The sequence below is a fragment of the Papio anubis genome, chromosome 11 (assembly GCF_008728515.1).
Source record: "Papio anubis isolate 15944 chromosome 11, Panubis1.0, whole genome shotgun sequence".
Taxonomy (NCBI): domain Eukaryota; kingdom Metazoa; phylum Chordata; class Mammalia; order Primates; family Cercopithecidae; genus Papio; species Papio anubis.
Genome location: NC_044986.1, coordinates 36,049,300 through 36,062,124, shown reverse-complemented (window position 1 = coordinate 36,062,124; position 12,825 = coordinate 36,049,300). Strand labels below are relative to the sequence as shown.

At 46.6% G+C, this 12,825-nt stretch overlaps 2 protein-coding genes across 7 annotated transcripts in view; one reads left to right on the top strand and one right to left on the bottom strand.

Annotated features, from left to right (window-relative positions):
• The window catches only part of MMS19 (MMS19 homolog, cytosolic iron-sulfur assembly component), a 41,132-nt gene extending 40,764 nt beyond the window's left edge, over positions 1-368 (bottom strand). For all 4 annotated transcript variants that reach the window (XM_021943550.2, XM_009215095.4, XM_021943551.2 and 1 more), the window contains exon 1: positions 26-368. The gene's annotated coding sequence lies outside the window, so the exon portion shown is untranslated. The remainder of the gene's footprint in view (positions 1-25) is intronic.
• UBTD1 (ubiquitin domain containing 1) overlaps positions 1-12,825 on the top strand; it is a 63,754-nt gene that overhangs the window by 532 nt on the left and 50,397 nt on the right. Inside the window, exon 2 of one of the 3 annotated variants that reach the window (XM_021943560.2) lies at positions 4,857-4,895. The exons of the other annotated variants lie outside the window; for them this stretch is intronic. The gene's annotated coding sequence lies outside the window, so the exon portion shown is untranslated. The remainder of the gene's footprint in view (positions 1-4,856; positions 4,896-12,825) is intronic. 3 annotated transcript variants of the gene reach the window in all.

Sequence of the window (12,825 nt, the reverse complement as noted above, 5' to 3'; positions counted from 1 at the left end):
CTCCTCGCCCGAGCTCTGGGCTTACCGATAGACTCCCCACTGGTGCTGGCGCTTGGGTTTCCCCGATAGCCTGCTCCGCAACCAGACGGGGCCGCTCCCCAGCGCCGGGCGAGCTGAGTTGGGGCAACTGCGAGCACTGAGCCGCCTGCGCGACCAACTCTCTCCAACTGGGAAGCTCCCGGTGGGGGTGGGGGCAGGAAATGTTTGCAGACCGCAGCGGGGCCGACGGATTGGGGGGAGGGCCCGGGGCGAGGGCGCCGCTGGCCTGGCAGCTCCGGCCGGGGTCGGACACCGGCCCGTCGGGGCACGGCGCGGGCAGCCAGGCGTCCCCAGAACTTGGAGCGAGCGGGGCGAGAACAGTCGCTCCTTCCAAAGACTGTGTCATTATCGGGCTGCAGATCGTGTCTGCCGGAATCCGACTTGCAAAGCAGCGCAGGACTCTGGGAAAGAAATCTTTATTTTTCCCGCAGGGGTTTTTAGAGCCTCTTGGTCGTCTGGGAGTCTATAAAAGATGGGGTGCGGGGTGAGAGTCACCCTCGGAATTGTTGGGATCCTTCCTAGCTGTGGGAGTGAGATCGCTCGCTGGTGATTCTCGAGGCTGGGACAACGCTTTCTCACTTTCATGGTACACCCCGCCTGCCCTGGCATTTCGCCCCGGAAAGAGGTCTGTCGGTCATTTTTCTGGGTCTTACACTCACTTCCTTCTTTGAGGGTGTTGCAAGGACCTGCTGGGAATAAAATCGTAGACTTGAGAGCTCAAAGGGACCTTCAAAACTTACCTGGATTCCAGATGGACCTTTGTCCTCCTCTCCATGTCAAAGCCCAGATCCCAAGAGGTTGAGCACCTTGTCCAAAGTCACATAGCTAGTTAGGAGCACAGCTGGGGCTAGAACTCAGCCTCCTCTCCCACCCCATTGCCACATATCCCCTTATGTAAGAGGAGCCACAGGCAGAGTTGTTAATGAAGTGGAAACTCTAGTTGGAGTTTCCTGTCTCCCTTGACACCGAAGGTGTGTTGCTTGGGTTGCGGAAACTGGGAAGGAAGATGAGGGAACCAGGGGAAGCAGGGAAGGATGTCTGCGTGGTGGACAGGATGACTTGTGGAGGAAGAAATGTGTTTTTATGGGAAGGATGGAGTAAAACTTATTGAAATTCTTTTGTCTGAAGGTAACTCTGCCCATTCTTCTGACTGAGGAGAGATGACTCAAAACCAAGGACTGGCTTGCTTTCATTCATTCATTTGTTCAACAAATATGTGTTCAGTCCCCATAATTGATTTAGCAGCATTTTTTGCTGTTGACAACTCTCTCCCATGAGACATTCTCCCCCTTCCTTTCTTGGCATCAGACTGTCTTGGTTTTCCATTCTAAACACCCCTTTCCACCATCACCTTCTAGGTGGGGGGCGCACTGGTGCTTCAGTTTGACATTCTGTTTTTTCTCTCATTACACTCCCTCCCAGAGAAATCTTGTTTAGTCTCACAACTCTTTGTCCATTGGGAAGACCCCTATGCTTAATCTTCAGCTCTTCTCTCTTGAACCCCAGAACCCCATCTCTAGATGGCCACTGGACACTGCGATATAGATATTCCCAGATTTGACACTTCCAAAATCAGGCTCTGTATTGTTCCCTGTCCAGCAGCTTTCCTTCTTTACTCATGTTCTTCCAGCTGCCTAACTTTAGGCTGTGAAGAGCCCTCTATCTCATGACTTTCTCTGCTTCCTTGTCACCTGCCTCGAAGCCAGCCAGTCACTGGGGTCTGCTGGCTCTTCCTTCCGCAGGTCTTGCGAACCTGTCCCTTGCCACCCCACTTCATACCCTTCTCACCTCAAGTCAACCCTTGTCTCAGGCTGAAGTGAGGTACCCCCCAAAGGCAACTTCATCTTCAGTCATTATCCAGTCCTACACACAGTTGTCCCCTCAGAGGACATTTGCTAAAATAACTTCCTCCAGATTTTATAGTTCTGTGTTCAAAATATTTCTGTACTTGGCCAGGCATGGTGGCTCACACCTGTAATCCAGCACTTTGGGAGGCCAAGGCAGGCAGATCACCTGAGGTCAGGAGTTGGAGACCAGCCTGGCCAACATGGCAAAACCCTGTCTCTACTAAAAATATAAAAATTAGCCAGGCGTGGTGGCAGGTGCCGGTAATCCCAGCTGCTCAGGAGGCTGAGGCAGGGAGAATTGCTTGAACCGGAAGGCAGAGGTTGTAGTGAGCCCAGATTGCGCCACTGCACTCCAGTCTGGGTGACAGAGCGAGACTCCATCTCAAAAAAACCCAAAATAACAACAACAACAAACACCTTTCTGCACTTTCCCACTCCTACAAGTACTTTAACTGTCAAGGCCGTTCCTTTTAAGTCCTAATTTCTTTCCCTTCTCTGACATTAAGACCACCAGTGTTTGCTCGTGCCATTTCCTTCTTATTGAGAGTGTTTCATCCCTTGGGTTCACTTCAAGTGCCGTGTCTTGTTTGAAGCACCTTGCCTGACAAGTCTGCCATTTCCCCCTCCCTCCGCACCCCACCACACACACCCGGTGGAAGTGATTGCTCCTTCTGAGAACTCCTGCAGACACATTATCTATGCCACTTACTTAACAATTATGTACTCCATATTATTAGTCGTGTCTTTGATGTTTACAGTCTTTTATCAGCAACTACATTGCAAGCCTCGAAGACCTGGGTTCTGTCTTATCCTTGTGTATATGTCTCACTCATATAGCCTCACGCACACACATTCAGCACTTAACACAATGAGTTGTACAGAGGTAGCACTCAGTATTTGTTGATTTTAGAAAGCTAACTCAACTTCATCCTACCATCTGCATTTTTCATATATCTGCATTTTTCATATATCTGCATTTTTTTTTTACCTGCTAGTTTATCATTGCTTTAGTTCTGTGTGTCCTACTATGAATAGCTTTATTCATAAAGTCCAAAGCCGAGGGGAACTCTGTAGATGACAAATTTGGTACAAGGGAAGGAATCCTTCTTAACTCCACAGTGCACCTGGCATTCCTGTAACATCTGTGGCTTTTCCTTTGACAAGGACATAGTTTTATGTTATAAGACTAATGCCTAAAACTCCCCCAGTGCCACTGTAACTCTTACCTTCCTTTGGCACTAATGTAATGGGAAGAAAGCCTCAACAGGGAGCTAGGACCTGAGTTCTAGTCCTGGGCCTATAACTCAGTGACCCTGGCCAAGTCATCAAGCCTTTCTGGGTCACTCTTTCAATATTCAGAAAGAGGGAGGTTATACAAGATCATTAGAGCTGTTTTATCATCTTCACAAAGGCAGATGTTTAAAGCTAGAAAGTTATTGAGGTGAAATCTTTATGCCTTGTAATGTCACCCTTTGTCCTTAGTTTGTCTTCTTAGTCACTTGGTAGGTAAAGCAGAGACACAATACTCTCTGGTCAGGGATTCTTGCCTTAGGAAGAAGGGAGATGTCCTCTCGTCTCATCAAATTTTGTGATTATCACTCATATATATATATATATATATTTTTTTTTTTTCTTTTTTTTTTTTGAGTGATAGGGTCTTGTTCTCTTGCCCAGACTGGAGTATGGTGGTGCAGTTATAGCTCCCTGCAGCCGTTAACTCCTGAGCTCGAGTGATCCTCTCCCCTCAGTCTCCCCAGTAGCTAGGTCTACAGGTGTGCACCACCACGCCCAGCTAACTTTTTATTTTTTTGTAGAGATGGGGTCTTGCTATGTGGCCCAAGCTGTTCTCAAACTCCTGGCCTCAAGTAATCTTCTTACCTTGGCTTCCCAAAGTGCTGGGATTACTGGTGTGAGCCACTGCACCCAGCCTTGAAAATTTTTTTTGGATTGTTACTCTTCATGCATCCCCAGTAGGTCTGTGTTCCTCTCCTTCAGGTGCTGGGTGGTTCTTGTGTGCTTCAGAGAATACTTGGGGATTTACTCCTTTGGTGGGGGAACTTGCCACCCCATACATAGACACTAGGTAGATAAATATCTCTGCCCATGAATTGGGTGAAGCAGCCTGTCCCCCAGCCACTCCAGGGAGAGGTAGAGGTGGTAGAACAGGCAAATCTCTTGCCCAGCTCCACCCTTTGAGAATGTGGCAGGGCTGAAACCCAAATATCTGACTCTGTGATGTGCCAGGCGTATCCAGTTACATTCTGGAATCTCAAGCTTGGGGTGGACAGACCCAGGGCCCTGTTTGGGGCTGGTTGGGCTTGGCACTGTGGTTGCGAGAGAGTCTGCTTCTTGTGTGGGCTGTGTGGCTATTCTTGAGAGAGTAATTGGGCAACTTCTCCATTTGCTCAGTAAATATTTACTGAGTGCCAAGCACCCTGCTGGCTGTGAACAGACATGGTCCTTGGCCACATGGAGCTTACAGTCTTGCAGGGGGCAGACAGTAAACACATAGTCATGCAAATTACACATGATCATACATAGAATTATGTAGTATTATATGTGCTGGTGACTCCTCCCACATTTCACATTTATAATTTCAGCCCATTCTCTCCAACTTCAACCTTGGATATTCTGCTGCCTGCTCACCACACTTGCTGTCTAAAAGCCTTCTCAGTTTAACATGTCCACAACAGAATGAACCCCCATCCCATCCCTGTACCTCCCAAAGTCTTTCCCATCCCAGTTCATGATGATTTCATACTTCCAGTTGCTGAGGCCCCTAAAATTCTAGTCGTCCCTGACTTCTCCCTTTCGCTCATACCTCACATCCATTTAATCAATAAATCCTGTTGGCTTTGCCTTAAATATGTCCTGAACCTGACTCTGACCATCTCCACCACTTTCACCCTGGTCTAAGCTACCACTGGCCTATGAACTGACCTTCCTGCTTCCTCCCTTGTCTCCCGACAGAGTATTTCCATCCCAGCAGCCAGCGTGATGCTCTAAACTGTAAGTCAGATTTCATTACTCCTTTGCTCTAAGCCTTCTTATGACACCCCATCTCATTCAAGAGTCCTTATGTTGGTCTGCAAGATATGATATGATTTTCACCTGCTTACCTTTCTTAAGCCATCTCATGCTCTCCATTGCCTTGTTCAACCCCCTGATATCTGAATGGGTCCCTCTCTCTCCTTGTCCCAGTCTCCTATTTAAGGAGTCAAACCCTCCCAGGCCATTTCATTTAAAATGATCCCCTTCCCTCTACCACCTGCTCTCAGCATTATCTACCTCCTTTTCCTGTTTTATTTTGCTCCATTGCCTGTGTCATCCTCTGACTTTGGCTCTCTCCCTTTGCTCCATGTGGTCAGATATTTTTATTTGTTCACTCTGTGATACCAAGAGCAGTGCCTGGTAAATATTTGTTGGATAAAACTAGAGTTGGGGAAGTCTATAGAAAAGCATAGATGAACACATCTGATTGATCTTCTACCTTAGATGGGTGTTAAGGCAGGTATCTTAATGAAGGGACTTAAACTGCAACCTCAGAGTGGTGGTCTTTCTCTGGGACTGGCTTCTCTCTTGCCCCAGGCTTGGGTATATATCAGATACCTGGGATACATATGATTCCTGTGGTATGCGAGCCTCTTGCTGGGAGATACCAGGGCTGAAGCAGGAGGGCAAAGTGAAGCTCGCCATTGGGGTCCTAACCAGGCAGTAGCACCTTCTTGGCATTTTATGTGTGCACCTATGTCAGAGTGGACCCCCTCTCCCAGGCACACATGATGTTTGTAGTCCTTAGCTGGCAGGGCAGGGATAGGGTGGCCTAATAGACTACAAGTCAGGAAATCAGGTGATGTGGATTCCAGGCCTCTCTTACCCATCAACTTGCTGGAGAATTTTTAGAATCATAGAATTTTGGAGCTGAAAAGGAACCTAAAGATTTCTATAATCTCTTTTTTCTTGCCCAGCCATTAGAAAGAGAACAAAGGTATGTCTATCCCCTGCCTAGTTCACAGAAACATGGTGCAACCTACATAAAAACTGCATGGGCTCCTTTAAGTTGTGAGTGTGCGGAGGTCAAGATATTGTAGGGAAGTGGTCGAGGTCAAGTGTATTCAAAAGAGAGGAGGTCTAGTCTCTGTCACTTTCTTGAGTGGTAATCTTGGGCAGGTCATTTGTTTCTTGCTCAGTTGATCCTCCATTTTAAAAAGATAATATTTCCAGTTTACTTCAGAGAGATACTGTGGAGATAAAATAAGCTAATGGTGGTTTTAAAATTACTTTCATGGCTATACAGTGTGCTCAGATATGAGGTCGCAACCCAGAGTTTCATCTGGCATTGGTGGAAAATGAAGCCTGGGGTCTCTGTTCCTTCCTAGTTGTTTGTGTGACTTTGGACAAGCCTCTTGATCTCTTTGAGCCTCAGTTTCCCCATTTGTGCAATGGAGTGACTGCCACCCTGCTCACCTCTCAGAGAGGTTGTAAGATTAAAGCGAGACCCTGGATAAAAAGAGACTTTGTGAACTTGGAAAGTTTCTATTATTCCAAGCTACCAGGATTTTTACACACAAAAGCCATAGCCAGTGATTTTTCCAACTTACTCATTGAAGCTTACTCTTTTTAAGGAGCAAAACTATAAAAGAAATGTTTAAAAACTATTTTTGGATGGAAATCTTTCTGAAATGAATGATATGCTTCTGAACAAAATATTAACATACAGCTCGGAAAGAACCTCCGGTTTGGGACTAGGGGTTGTTGAGTTCATACCGGTATGTACAGAGCGCCTGCTTGGTGAGAGTGGGACCACAAAAGGTTCCTTCTCTCAAAAGTGTTACCTCCCAAAGAGGAGAGCTGGGGTGGGGGAGGGAACTAGTGGTAGGCAGAGGGAAATTGCTGGGGGAGAGCCCATTCTGGGATTGCCCTGCCTCAAGGTTCCATGTAGCAACACTGGCGCTGCAGGAAGGCTCTTAAATCCTGTTCAAGGCTCTGAGTGGGAAGAGCCAGTCCTACCCGATCAGTTACTGTGCTTATAATAGTGTGAGGCCACCAGGCTTGTGAGACTCTAGAGCAGTGGGCCCCAAACTGCGTGGTTCCCAGCTGTTGTGCTTTGGGGGTTCATGTTTCTACCTACAATCATTGCTCTGTCTTCTGCCTGGTAGACAGTAGTCACTTCTCTTTTTTTCTTTACTTTTTTTTTTTTTTTTTAAGTGTGGTTACCTAGATATGATGTAAAATTTACTTGTAACAGCAAATTTTTCAGTCTATAGTTTTGTAGCATGAGTACATTCTTTGTACTTACTGTTGTACAACCATCACCAGTACCCATCTCCAGAACTTTTTCATTTTACCCAACTGAAACTCTTTACCCATTAAGCACTACCCATTTCTTCCTCCCCCCAGCCTCTGGCAACTGATATTTTGCTCTCTGTCTTAGAGTTTGACTACTCTGGATACCTCGTATGAGTGGAATCATGTAGTATTTCTCCTTTTGTGGCTGGCTTGTTTCACTTAGCATAATGTTGTCAAGTTTCCGTGGTGTATCATGTGTCAGAATGTCCTTCCTTTTTAAGGCTGAGTGATATTCCATTGTATGTATCCACCACATTTTGCTTATTCATTCCTCTGTTGATGGACCCCTGGGTTGCTTCCACCTTTTGACTATTGTAAATAATGCTGCTGTGAACATGGGTATGCAAACCAGGAGCAAAAGGTGAATGCTCTCTGAGTCTCTGCTTTCAGTTATTTTGTGTATATACCCAGAAGTAGAATTTCTGGATCAAATGGTAATTCTATTTTTAATTTTTTGAATAACCCCCCATACCACTTTCCTCAGCAGCTGCACCATTTTATATTTTCACTAACAGGGTGCGAGGTTCCTGTTTCTCTACATCTTCTCCAACACTTGTTGTTTTCTGCTTTTTGTTGATTTGGTTTGGTTTGGTTTTATAATAGCCATCCTAATGGGTGTGAAGTGGTTTATCATGTAGTGATCGTTTATGCTGGGCTCAAAGAGCAGTCCCTCCAAATCTCTGGGAAAACAGACATCTGAGTGTGTTAGAATTGTGCATAGAGGCTGGGCATGGTGGCCCACACCTATAATCCCAGCACTTTGGGAGACCAAAGCAGGAGGATTGCTTGAGGCCAGGAGTTCAAGACCAACCTGGGCAGCATAGTGAGACCTCGTCTCTATTAAAAAAAAAAAAAAATTGGCTAGGCACAGTGGCTCATGCCTGTAATCCCAGCACTTTGGGAGGCCGAGCTGGGCAGATCACAAGGTCAGGAGTTCGAGACCAGCCTGATCAACATGGTGAAACCCTGTCTCTACTAAAAATACAAAAAATTAGCCGGGCATGGTGGCACGTGCCTGTAATCCCAGCTACTCAGGAGGCTGAGGCAGGAGAATCGCTTGAACGTGAGAGACGGAGGTTGCAGTGAGCCGAGATCACACCACTGCACTCCAGCCTGACGACAGAGCGAGACTGCGTCTCAAAAAAAAAAAGAAAAAAAATGAGGAACCTGGCAGGAAAGGGGCTGGAACACCTTCAGCAAGGTATGGGGAGGGAGACTGAGGGGACAGGGATGACTCGTCGTTTGTACCTTTTTCCTCTGGAAGGCTTGGGACCAGGAGCAAAGGGTGAATGGTGCCTAGGCAGCCAGTCACTAACCAAGTAGCCTGAATCTTAGTTGCCAGCCTGCACACTTGGAGTTTTGCTGTTTTTAAAGGCTCAGAGAGATGTAATTAGCAGCAGCTCACCTTTGCAGGGTGTTTGCCGTGTACTAGGAGTATCATGTGCAGTATTTGGGTTAATCCTCACAACCACCCTATGGGTGGATTCTATTATCACCTTTTCACAGATGAAGAAGCTGAGCCGTAGAAGGGTAATGTCTGCTGCGTAAGGCCGCACAGCTTGTAAACTGCAGAGCCAGGACTGGAACCCAGGTGTCTGATCTCAGAGCCCACGCTTTGGGCCAGTGTGTAGTTTATCCTCATGAGAATGGGAAGAAGGGAACACTTTTTTAGTTTAGTTTAGTTTTTTAATGAGTTTATTGTTGAGCACCTTTAGGCACCCCCTTGCTGGATCCCTTCACAAACATCATCTTATTTGATTCTCCCTATTTTACCTATGGGAACATGCCTACCTATTTTACATATGGGAGACCTGATGGCCAGGAAAGTGAATGGATTGCCAGTGGTTATGATGCTAAGAGGCAGAGCTGGAACTCAGCCTGAGGACGTTGATTCATTCCAGTGCTCACAGCTCATTCCATTGTGCTGTGAGCCCTGACCAGCTTCCACCCCACCCCCATGGAAAGAAGCTGGTAGGTCAGCTGTAAAGTCTGCAAAAGTCCAAGGACTATAGCCACTGCCTTCCTTTCCCATTGCTGTCCCTTCCTCCTCTAACTTCCCCGCCCCAAGACTACCACCTCCACACCTAGAAGTCATGTGAGTCCCTCATCTTGGATCAAAGTGCTTGGAACATAGTAGGTGCTCAATAAATATGCGTTGAATGTTGTTTGAGGGCTGGGTGTGCTGGAGGCAATAGAATCTCAGCCAAGATTGTGTTCCTAAAGAGAAACACAAGTAGAATGCAAATATTATTGTTTCCTCCTCCTTCTCCCAGAGCAAACCTCCGCTTTCCAACACCCAGATGCCAGGGACTTGAAGAAAAGAGTGTCCTCGCTCTGCAAACTTTGAATTATTCCCAAATTCCCGAAGGAAAAGAGGCACAGTCATGTTAGCAAAGTGCTTGCAGAATCAGGTGTCACTCTTTGTAATTAATAAGATTAACGATCTCTTGCTTTGCTCAGCATTTTGTGGTTTTCAAAATGCTGTCTCAAGTATTATATATCATTTGATCTCCTCAGCCATCCTGTTAGATAGGCAAGACAGGACTCATTTTTCCCGTTTTATAGATGAGGACACTGAGACTTGGTGAGGATGTTAAGATACTCAAGGTTATTGACTGAATAAGTGGCAGAAGCCATGGAAAGGGAAGCGGTTCCACTACTGTCTTTGCAGAGCCTCAGTTTCTGCATCTGTAAAATGGGGTAAACGTACATCGTTTAGAGTAGTCAAGCATGAAATGTGATCGTATATGTGATGTGATCAGCACAGTGCCCACACACGGCACAGGGGATGCTTAGATGGGGAACAACGCAAAGCTCATTGTTCCGCTGATGACTTATATTGTACTGACCATTGTTCCACCCCAACTTTTAGGAGGAGCAAGTATAGCCTCCCTAGTCCTCCCTGGTCACCTTCTGTTCTGGTCACCTTCTGGCTCATCCCCTGGAGTCAGAGTGCAATCACAAGGGCTGGCCATGAATTTCCTTTTTTTTCGCCCACCCTGAAACGGAGTCTTGCTCTGTTGCCCAGGCTGGAGTGCAATGGCACGATCTCGGCTCACTGCAACTTCCGCCTCCTGGGTTCAAGCGATTCTCCTGCCTCAGCCTCCTGAGTAGCTGGGATTATAGGTGCGCACTACCACACTCAGCTAATTTTTTTGTATTTTTAGGAAAGACGGGGTTTCACCATGTTGGCCATGCTGGTCTTGAACTCCTGACCTCGTGATCTGCCCGCGTCGGCCTCCCAAAGTGCTGGGATGACAGGCGTGAGCCACCATGCTGTGCCTGGCCTTTTTTTTTTTTTTTTTTTCCTTTGAGACAGAGCTCACTCTGTTGCCCAGGCTGGAGTGCAGTGGTGTGATCTTACTGCAACCTCTGCCTCCTGGGTTCAAGTGACTCTTGTGCCTCAGCCTCCCGAGTAGCTGGGATTACTGCCACCATACCCAGCTCATTTTTTTGTATTTTTAGTAGAGATGAGGTTTCAACATGTTCAACATGTTGTCCAGGCTGGTCTCGAACTCCTGGCCTCAAGTGGTCCACCCACCTCAGCCTCCCAAAGTGTTGGGATTACAGGCATGAGCCACCTTGCCCAGCCATGAATTTCCTTTGATTTGCAAAATCTGAGGTCTGTCAAAGAGAACATCTATAAGATAGTTTTCCTTTGGTGACAGGTGGTTATGACAAATGTTTTATTCATTTAGTACCAATTTGCATTTTATTATCCTAGCTCCTCCAACTCATTAGCTGTGTAACCTTGGGCAAGTTATTTGGAATTTTGAGGCCTCAGTTTTCTTATCTGTGAAATGGAGATAACAGTATCTACTCCATAGGGTTGTCATAAGAATTAGATGAGTTACTGCACATCAGGTCTTGAGAATGGTGCCTGGGACATATTACCTACTCAGTAAGCATTAGTTATTATTTTTACTATTCTCACCATGCTTGATGCTCTGTTAAAGACAGCTGCCCCCAGCCTTATACTTCCCCCACATTGAGATACATAGCCAGTGAAGTTCATATGCAAAACTTGACTTCTTCATTGTGTCCTGGGTTATCTACTGTTCGACCCATTCAGTCAGGAAGGCAAATCCGAAGCAAGTTGCAAGATAGTGTGACTATCATAGAGATAGCCTTGAATCCGCTTGAATCAACTCTCATTAGTAACAAATCATTTGCAACACACCCTGCATACAACTCTTGCTGATCTCAGCAACAACCAGAGGCTACTTTTCTAGGCTATCTCCACAGAGATGGAAACATTTTTTGCCAGTAGGTCAAGGCTGTGAGTGCCCTCTGTTTGTGGTGGCCCATCTTCAGCTTGGCAGAACACCTCTGAGTCCCCAGGGCTTCCTTCCTGGAGCTTTGTGCATTTCTCTGATACATATTGTGAGCCGCAGATACCTCCTCTGTGAACTTCCAAGACGCTGCTGATAAACGTCCACATCAGAGCCTCTTTCACACTTGATGAGCATCCCTGCATGCCTAGATTCAAAATTGCTGTTTGATTTCTTGTATACTGCTACTGATTGCACACTGACTTTGCAGCAGGCACTGTAGTAGGTACTCACACACATCTCATCTAATCCTCCTGATAGTCCACTGAGGTAGAGATTCTCCTTTAGGGGAGAGGTTCAGTGATGTTAACTGTGTGTGCAGGGGTTGGGGGACACACAGTGAGAATGAAATATTTGGGTTATCAGTCTCAGGTTCCTTCCATGCAATACCCACCTCACTGTCAACTTCAACAGAGGACTCCCTGGGCCCTAAACAGGTATTGCTGGTTTACTGATATCACTGCCATTCATGATTAGCAAATAGACTACTTCTGCCAGTTCTTGCACTATATATCCGAATGTGCCCGAAAGTGCACTTTGTGACAACCTTCATGGATTTGTCCGTCCTTCCTCCTCTTCCCACCCCCCACACAGTGTCTGGGACACAGACCACACTGTCCTCTGTTATATGGGATACTACACATGGCATTGATTTTTTTTTTTTTTTAACTTAGTGAATGCGCTCTGTTCCCCCAAAATAGACTGTCACATGGATGAGCATTTCATTTCCCGAGCCTTCACAGCAGCTCCAGGAATTGCCATCACTGAAATCAGTGTCATTTATTAATCTCCTACCATGTGTATGGTGGGCACTCTACTGGATTCTTGACATCACTGTTTACAGTTTTCACATCTACTCCGTAAGGGCAGGCCTAATTTATGCCCATTTTACAAATGAGGAAACTGAGGCTGTGGGGGAGTGTCGAGACACTTGCTCGTGACAGTGGAGGGGCTGCTGTTTGAATCCTGGGAGTTGTATCCTGGGGGCTTACACCTTAGCCACTATGAGAGACTGCCTCTCAATATTTACTGCATTGGCCTTATCCCAGGCACTGTGTTAGGGGAGGGGAACGCAGCATGGAGAGTCAGTTCATCTCCTCAAGGAGTTCAGAGTGATGGACTGAATAATACTGGAGTGGTTTTTATTTTTTCCAAACCTATTTCCACATGCCCCCACCCCCCCTGGCTGAGGCAGCAGATCCATAACACACAGAGCTAAGGGTCCAGGGGAGCTGAGGAGGCAGTTCCCGGGGGGACAG